This window comes from Cebus imitator, unplaced genomic scaffold (assembly GCF_001604975.1).
Source record: "Cebus imitator isolate Cc_AM_T3 unplaced genomic scaffold, Cebus_imitator-1.0 Scaffold306, whole genome shotgun sequence".
In the NCBI taxonomy this organism is placed as follows: Eukaryota; Metazoa; Chordata; class Mammalia; order Primates; family Cebidae; genus Cebus; species Cebus imitator.
In genome coordinates, this window is record NW_016107621.1 from 1,756,914 (window position 1) to 1,763,675 (window position 6,762).

A 6,762-nucleotide genomic window follows, 5' to 3' on the forward strand; every position below is an offset into this window, starting at 1 on the left:
GGAGAACTGGGATGGTCACTAATAAACCAAAAATAGGAAGAAGGGCTGGGCACTGTGGCTCACGCCTATAATCTCAGCACTTTGGGAGGCTGAGGCGTGAGGACTGCTTGAGCCCAGGAGTTCCAGACCAGCCTCGGCAACATAGCAAGGCCCAGTCTCTACAAGAAAATAAAAAATAAAAAACAAAATAAAAATGGGAAGAAAATAGATGGCCTTTGTTCAAATTGTCAGTGATGTTTTGGCTTTCAAATTGCACAGTGATTACAGGTCTGTAATGATTAGTTTAACTTTTGATATGTTTTAATTTTATTATTTTGCTTACTGTATTAACTTTTAATTAAAAAGTAAACTAATAGGCCAGGCACAGTGGCTCATGCCTGTAATCCTAGCACTTTGGGAGGCTGAGGCAGGTGGATCAGGAGCTCAGGAGTTCGAGACCAGCCTGGCCAACATGGTGAAACCCTGTCTCTACTAAAAATACAAAAATTAGCTGGGCGTGTTGGCAGGCGCCTGTAATCCCAGCTACTTGGGAGACTGAGGCAGGAGAATTGCTCAACTGGGGAGGTAGAATTTGCAGTGAGCCGAGATTGCGCCACTGCACTCATGCCTGGACGACAGAATGTGAGACTCTGTCTCAAAAAAAAAAAAAAAATCAAACTGGTGTTGCTGACAAATTAAAAAAAAAAAAAGGATCTAGCAAGAAATGGCAACAGCCTGAGGTTATTTGAAACTCCAGAGGTCACTAGGAGAAGCAGAAGATAACATCAGTCTTAGAGGCGGCTGACCACAGCATTGTGGGTGGAGGAGGCAGGAGGGATTACGGGAAATGCTTGCCTTCAGTTTTCTTTGAAGGCCTGGTGAGAAATACTTTTATTGAAGAATATGGAGTTGGAACAGCAGGCGATGTGAAATTAGGGAAGCCAAGATGAATAAAAACAAAACCGAAGGCGAGGTGGGGCATGGAGATCTGAGTTAACAGGACTGGCAGCGTCAGGGCTGGAGAACTGGGATGGTCACTAATAAACCAAAAATAGGAAGAAGGGCTGGGCACTGTGGCTCACGCCTATAATCTCAGCACTTTGGGAGGCTGAGGCGTGAGGACTGCTTGAGCCCAGGAGTTCCAGACCAGCCTCGGCAACATAGCAAGGCCCAGTCTCTACAAGAAAATAAAAAATAAAAAACAAAATAAAAATGGGAAGAAAATAGATGGCCTTTGTTCAAATTGTCAGTGATGTTTTGGCTTTCAAATTGCACAGTGATTACAGGTCTGTAATGATTAGTTTAACTTTTGATATGTTTTAATTTTATTATTTTGCTTACTGTATTAACTTTTAATTAAAAAGTAAACTAATAGGCCAGGCACAGTGGCTCATGCCTGTAATCCTAGCACTTTGGGAGGCTGAGGCAGGTGGATCAGGAGCTCAGGAGTTCGAGACCAGCCTGGCCAACATGGTGAAACCCCGTCTCTACTAAAAATACAAAAAATTAGCTCGGCATGGTTATACACACCTGTAGTGCCAGCTACTCGGGAGGCTGAGGGAGGAGAATTGCTGGAACCTGGGAGGTGGAGGTTGCAGTGAGCCAAGATCGTGCATGGCACCCCAGCCTGGGCAACACCTAATATTGGAGGGCCAAGTACTGTGGTTTACGTGTGTAATCCCAGCACTTTGGGAGGCTGAGGTGGGAGGATTGCTTGAGCCCAGGAGTTCAAGATCAGCCTGGGCAACATACTGAGATGTAATCTTTACAACAAATGAAAAAAAATTAGCCTGGTATGGTAGTGTGGATGTGTAGTTCCAGCTATCTGGAAGACTGAGGCAGCTGAACTGCTTGAATCTGGGAGGTGGAGGCTGCAGTGAGCCCTGATCGTGCCACTGCACTCTAGCCTAGCTGACAGAGTGAGAGCCTGTCAAAAAAAACAAACAGCTGGGCGAGGTGTCTCACCCGTGTAATCCCAGCACTTTGGGAGGCCAAGGTGGGTGGATCACCTGAGGTCTGGAGTTCGAGACCCACCTGGCCAACATGGCAAAATCTCATCTCTACTAAAAATACAATAATTAGCCGGGAATGGTGGCAGGCACCTGTAATCTCAGCTACTCGGGAGGCTGAGGTGGGAGAATTGCTTGAACCCGGGAGGTGGAGGTTACAGTGAGTTGGCGCCATTGCGCTCCAGCATGGGCAACAGGAAACGCCATCTCAAAAAAAAAAAAAAAAGATAATAAATGATATGTTAGAAGGTAGTAAGTGCCATAGAGGATCAAGGAAGAGAGGTGGGGGAATTGTTTGTGATATTTAATAAGCAGGTCAGAAAAGGCCTCACTGAGAAGGGGATACCTGAAAAAAAACTTCAGGGAGGGGTGAGATGGACATCTGTGAGAAAAATGACCAGGACAAAGGCCCCGAGGGAGGAATGTGCCTGGTGTGGATAGAGAAGAGTGAGGATGCCAGTGTATCTGTAGTGGAGTGGGCTGGGGGGGGAGGGAGAGATGTCACAGGGGTAACAGGGCCAGATGTTTTGGGGCTGCTTGGACTGAGTAGGATGGGGTCACGTGTGGGTTTCCAGCAGGGGAGGATGATGTGATCTCCTTCCAATTTTTTTAAGAGATGGGGGATCTCACTATGCTGCCCAGGCTGGTCTTGAACTCCTGGCCTCAGGTGAACCTCCCGCCTTGGGCTCCCACAGTGTGGGGATTTCAGGCATGAGCCACTTCACTGGGCTTGCATTGGATTTTGTAGTGGGTTGAATGGTGGCCTCAAAAAAGATATGTCCCACCCAAGCACAATCCCTGGAACTTGTGTGCATGTGCCCTTATTTGGAAAAAGGATCTTTGCAATTGTCATTAGATTTAGGATCTGGAGAAGAGATCATCCTGGACTATCTGGATGGGCCCTAAATCCAATCACAACTGTCCTTCTCAGAGATAAAACAGGCACAAGGCCACGTGAACAGGGAGGCTGAGATTAGAGTGATGTGGCCATAAACACAGCAACTGGAGCCACCAGAAGCTGGAATAGGTGAGCAATGGAATCTCCCCTCCAGCTTCTGGAGGAGCATGGCCCTGCTATGCCTTGAGTTTGGACTTCTGGCTCCAAAACTGAGAGAATGAATTTGTTGTCTTTTTTTTTTTTTTTAAAGACAGAGTCTCACTCTGTCATGCAGGCTAGAGTGCACAGTGGCGAGACCTCAAGTGATCCACCCGTCTCAGCCTCCCAAAGTGCTGGGATTACAGGCATGAGCCACTGCGCCTGGCCATGCATTCTGTTGTTGTAAGCCACCAGCTCGGTGGCAATTTGTTACAGCAGCCCGAAGAAACAAACACAGGTGTTACAAGATCCCCCAGCTATGGGTAGGGGACAGGCTGGGGCAGGGCCAGGAAGCCCAGGGAGGAAGCTGCTGGGAGCATGCAGGCAGGAGCCAAGGGTGGACAGGACCAGGGTGTGGGCAGCCAAGTGTCGAAGAAAGGGTAGGTTCTGGATGCATTTTGAAGGTGGAACAGATGGGATTTCCAGGCTGGATGTGGGTTTGAGAGCCGTAAAGGAGTCAGGGATGACTCAGGGTTTCTGCCTCAGCAAATGCAGAGATTGGAGCAGGCAGCTGATTGGGCAAGACAGGGAGGGGCACGTTTTTGGGAAAGACCAGGAGTTTGATTTTGAACATACAACATTTCAGATGTCTAAAATCTGACTGACTCCTCTGAATTACAGGAGTTAACAGGTGGCTAACACCTGTAATCCCTGCACTCTGGGAGGCTAAAGTGGGGGGTGGATTACGTGAGGCCAGCAGTTCAAGACCAGTCTGCACAATATAGCAAGACTCATGTCTACAAAAATTAAGTTAAATTTTAAAAAAGGAATGAACATGCATAGAATGTGTATAGAAGAGCCACCGGCATGCAGAGGCTCTCAGTAAAGGTGACTCAAGGCTCCTAACAGTCCCCTGTGCAAAGGCATCCCCCATCCCACCCCCAGACACAAGACGGTTGCTCTTCATTTTAAGTCTTTACTTATACTGATTTTTTTTTAAATAGACATAGAACTTCTATGGAAACTAAATTATAAAGAGCTCAGACTCCTAGCTGGGGTGCCCCATCCCCAGATCCCAGCCTCCAGAGGACTGTGGCCTCAGGTGAAGGAAATCAGGCCCCCTCCCTGCTTAGATCCTTGTGGGAGCAGAGCAGGGTGAAACTGAAGGTGGGCACAGGCAGCTGGGTACTGGAATTCCTCCTCAGCCTGTCTCAATGCCTGTGTTCTCAGGACCCTAGAACCCCCACGGGACTCCCAGCTCGACCTGGCCAGGTTGGTACTTACGCTCTGCCTCCTTGTTGGTATGACATGAGAGGAGATCAGGTCTCATCTGGGAGAGAGCACTGCCAGGAAGCGTGCCCTCTCCCAGCCCACAGAATACTGCCCAGTCCTCTTGATTTGTGGTCCTGCCCGCCTTGGTGCATGACACCACAGCCCACAAAAAGGAGGAAGTAAAACCCACAGGGCCACAGATCCCTGAACACCCCACCCCCAGGGGAGGGAGGCAGTGGGAGATTTAATTCCACCTCTAGAGCAGCCTTTTAAATTGGAGAGCTCATGGTTCAGATCCCACTTCTGCTACGTCCTTGCTGAGTGACAATGGACATGGGGCTTTACTTCTGAGCCCTATTGGCCTCATCTGTAAACCAGTATTGGCCATATTGGCAGGGGATTGTGGCTTACGCCTATAATCCCAGCACTTTGGGAGGCCAAGGAAGGAGGATGGCTTGAACCCAGGAGTTTGAGACCAGTTAGAACAAGGTGAGACCCCATCGCTACAAAAACTTAAAAAATTGGCTAGGCAGCCAGGCGTGGTGGCTCACTTCTATAATTTCAGCTCTTTGGGAGGCCAAGGCGGGCGGATCACCTGAGGTCGAGAGTTCAAGACCAGCCTGGCCAACATGGTGAAACCTCGTCTCTACCAAAAATATAAAAATTTGCCGGGCATGGTGGCAGCTACTTGGGAGGCTGAGGCAGGAGAATTGCTTGAATCTGGGAGGCAGAGGTTGCAGTGAGCCAAGATTACATCATTGCACTCCAGTCTGGGCAACAAGAGTGAAGCTCTGTCTCAAAAAAAAAAAAAAAAAAAAGAAAAGGAAAAAGAAAGAAAAAGCCGGGTGTGGTGGTTCACACCTGTAACCCCAGCACTTTGGGAGGCTGAGGCGGGTAGATCACAAGGTCAGGAGTTCAAGACCAGCGTGGCCAACATGGTGAAACCCCATTTCTACTAAAAATACAAAATTTAGCCTGGTGTGGTGGTGGGTGCCTGTAATCCTGGCCACTCTGGATAATTGGCTAGGCGTGGTGACGCCTGCCTATGCCTGTAGTCCCAGCCACTTGGGAGGCTGAGGTGGAAGGATTGCTTGAGTTCGGGAGGTCACGGCTACAGTGAGCCGTGATTGTGCCATGCACTCCACCCTGGGCAACAGAGCAAGACCCTGTCTCAAAACAACAACAACAAATAAAATGGATGTCATCTTATATGCACTGGAGGGTGGTGACTAGGGAATCTCCGAATGGTTAAAGGGTGGGTCTCAGAGTCCCACAGCTCTGACTTCAGATCTCAGCTCTGTGGAAGTGGGAAACGAGGTTCCCTTCTCTAAGCCACACTTTCATTCTCTGAACAATGGGGGAGATTAATAATACCAACCTCATATTTGCTCAGAAGAATCAATGAGATCATCCATGGGAGACAGGAAGCATAGTAAGCCCTTGAAACATGCGGCTTGGTGAGATTTGTGTGCGCCCTCGTATCTTGTATACAAGTCAATCACACATAATCAACTTGTATGTGTCCCTTGCTATGTCCGTGTCTGGTTTATTCCTCCTCTGTAGTGCTCAGGCCATTGTAATTGCTCAACAGATATTGAAGGCAAAAGAAATGGAGAAGCAGAATGGAAAAATTCGAGAGGAGATTATTTTAGATGTCTCTTTATACCTAGTGACACTTTTGTACACAATGATAACCAGCTGGTACCAGTTCTAAGCCCAGAGCACACAGGATGGGTGCAGACAATGGCATCTCAGCCTGAGATTAGGGCTGAGAGAGTGGGGAAAAAGTCAAGGCTGATTCAAGCCATCTGAGAATGCAGTGTGCTTCTGAAGCCTACATACAGGAAGCATGGGCAGATCACACCCCAGGAGACATTTACAAATCCACAGGCTGGCCAGGAGCAGTAGCTCACATCTGTAATCCCAGCACTTTGGAAACTGAGGTGGGAGGATCCCGTGAGCCCAGCAGTTTGAGACTAGCCTGGGCAACATAGTGAGACCCTGTCTCTCACTTTAAAAATAACATAAAATAAAATACACGTTTATGGGGCTTCCAAGGGGCTTAAAAACAGAAATCTCATGTTTAATGGCACTGATTTTCAGTAGATGGTGCAGAGCTTTTTGGACTGAACCATCAATTGCCTCTGGCCAAGTCTATAGAAAACAGTACAGAATACTGGTTTTGCAAACAGTTTTTTCATTTTCAGCAGTTAGATCCCTTGTTTTAAGGGACAGAAGACAGTCTGAAAAACAATTAAATAGATCAAAAAAGCATCGTGAATGGTAAATACTTCTGAACTGGAACTTAAAAACCCTAAGCTGGCCGGGCACGGTGGCTCAAGCCTGTAATCCCAACACTTTGGGAGGCCGAGGCGGGTGGATCACAAGGTCAAGAGATCGAGACCATCCTGGTCAACATGGTGAAACCCCGTCTCTACTAAAAATACAAAAAATTAGCTGGGCATG

General features: G+C 47.9%; 1 protein-coding gene across 10 annotated transcripts in view; it reads right to left on the reverse strand.

Moving 5' to 3' along the window:
- The window catches only part of PLD3 (phospholipase D family member 3), a 35,912-nt gene that overhangs the window by 15,321 nt on the left and 13,829 nt on the right, over positions 1-6,762 (reverse strand). For 4 of the 10 annotated variants that reach the window (XM_017503217.2, XM_017503213.2, XM_037729469.1 and 1 more), the window contains exon 2: positions 5,675-5,879. The exons of the other annotated variants lie outside the window; for them this stretch is intronic. The gene's annotated coding sequence lies outside the window, so the exon portion shown is untranslated. The remainder of the gene's footprint in view (positions 1-5,674; positions 5,880-6,762) is intronic. 10 annotated transcript variants of the gene reach the window in all.